A 2,115-nucleotide genomic window follows, 5' to 3' on the forward strand; every position below is an offset into this window, starting at 1 on the left:
AATGAGATACTATGTCCTGCAACTAAGAGTACTGTCCTAGATACTAAAGAAAATAGAAGAAAAATAAAAGCTGGTTGAGTGTATTAGTTTCCTGTTTAAGAATACTGAATGCAGTATATTAATAAATATCTCCTCAATAATCCATTATGAGGATGCATCACAATAAAACAAAGACATCTGAGTCTTTATTAGGATCGACTGTAAAGATTTTTATATAGCTTACTTCTTAGATTCACATTTAAGATGATGGGGTCAATAGAAAGCCTAGGCAAATATTTCAAATTGTATTAAGTATTATGTTTGTTTTTATTTGTTTTAATGTGGTTCACATATTTATTATTTTGGAGGTGGGAAGCAGGTACTCAGGAGCTCTTGGTGGGGCAGCCCCAACCTCTTCCCCATCATAGGCTTCTGGCTGTGTAGCTGGCTCTGTGAATGGCAGCCATGCACAGATCTGGGCTATACTTCTTGAAGTTCATGTGCCTGATGCTGTTGAGGATAGCCTGGGCGTTCTTGCTGATGATGGTCCACAGGTAGGAGGTAGCAGGGTTTGCTGGCCAAATCTCCAATTCATGACCACCACTACACATTTGCCACAGGCTGCCAGCTCCATGCTCATGGTCTTGCAGCGAATCAACCCATCGTGGCAGAAGTTATAAGCCTTCAGGTTATTGGATTCTGTGCTGTATGTCTTGCTTGTTCCTCTTGATCAGGAAGCTGGAGCAGTTCTGCATATTCATCTATCCACTGCAGGTGGGAGGGCATCATGGCAGCTCATCTCACTATGGCAGCTGAGATGGAAAGAGCTGTTTATTTTTGAGCTGGCATTTAGGGATTGTGATGGACCAAGCATTGTGATAATCACCTCTGTGTATCATACTGTGTGATCATCATAACAAATCCAAAAAGTTGGTTTACCGTTTCCATTTTATAAATGAGAAAACTAAAGAATCAAAACATTAAATAACATTACCCAATTAGTAAACACTGATATCCTGATTCAGTTATATATCTGTTTCACCATAAACTTGAGCTTTAAACACCTTTGATATAGAAACTATATATATATATATATATATATATATATATATATTTTTTTTTTTTTTTAATACAAATGGCATACTGGATCCACTGCCACCATAATCTCAGCTTTAATAAAAAAATAATTTGGGGTCTTTTTTTCTTTTCATATCTTTTAAGGCAGATTGTGTGATTCACAAAGTATCATAATAATTTTTACTGTATTTACTGTTTCATCTTTTCATTTGAAAACATACATTCTAGAGAGAATGGATGAATTTTCTCATTAAGAGAGCTCTTGCATTCTTTCAAAATTTTGCTACTATTGTAAAAGGACTGTCTAATTTCAATGAACAAATGTAAGGACTGATGGCAAATCACTAATGGAAACTTGTATCAGGCACTCAGTTAAGTCATTAAGACCTAAAATATATTGAAAAGTGTTATTCTGGAAAACATAATTATCCAAAATCATGCACAGCTACAACAAATATTGTAGCTTAACTGCATACTAGGAAAGAGAGTCAAGATATTAAGAAACACATCAGGTTCAGAGATCTATAATTACTCTTGTCAACGGATATGGCAGGACAGATTCCTATTTAAACGTGCATGAGACTTTTCCCTCATTTACTGTACCAGTACAGAGCATGTCAGAGACCCAAGGGATCTAAATCCATGACAGTGGTTTTATAGTCAAGTTCATGCTCATTGCATGCCCTGACTAGTGCTTGTGGCATTAAATATTTAACTGTGACCATGATGTTGTTGAGAAAGCAGCAGCTTTTAGTGTATCTTTTATACACACTATTGAAGAATAAATATAAAATTAAAAACTCTCTAAGACTCAAGGTAGAATAAATAGTCAGGGGACAACATATCTGTGTTTAATTCCTGTAAATGAATTATATTAGAAAGATTTCTTTTTCTTTTTCTTTTTTTTAAGATTTTATTTATTTATTTGACAGAGAGAGATCACAAGTAGGCAGAGAGGCAGGCAGAGAGAGAGAGAGAGGAGGAAGCAGGCTCCCTGCTGAGCAGAGAGCCCGATGTGGGACTCGATCCCAGGACCCTGAGATCATGACCTGAGCCGAA

The 2,115-nt window shown here is 36.3% G+C and overlaps 1 pseudogene; it reads right to left on the reverse strand.

Moving 5' to 3' along the window:
- Window positions 1-336: 336 nt before the first annotated feature.
- Window positions 337-765, reverse strand: LOC132017857 (large ribosomal subunit protein eL28-like; annotated as a pseudogene).
- Window positions 766-2,115: the final 1,350 nt, after the last annotated feature.

Source organism: Mustela nigripes, chromosome 1 (genome assembly GCF_022355385.1).
Source record: "Mustela nigripes isolate SB6536 chromosome 1, MUSNIG.SB6536, whole genome shotgun sequence".
Taxonomy (NCBI): domain Eukaryota; kingdom Metazoa; phylum Chordata; class Mammalia; order Carnivora; family Mustelidae; genus Mustela; species Mustela nigripes.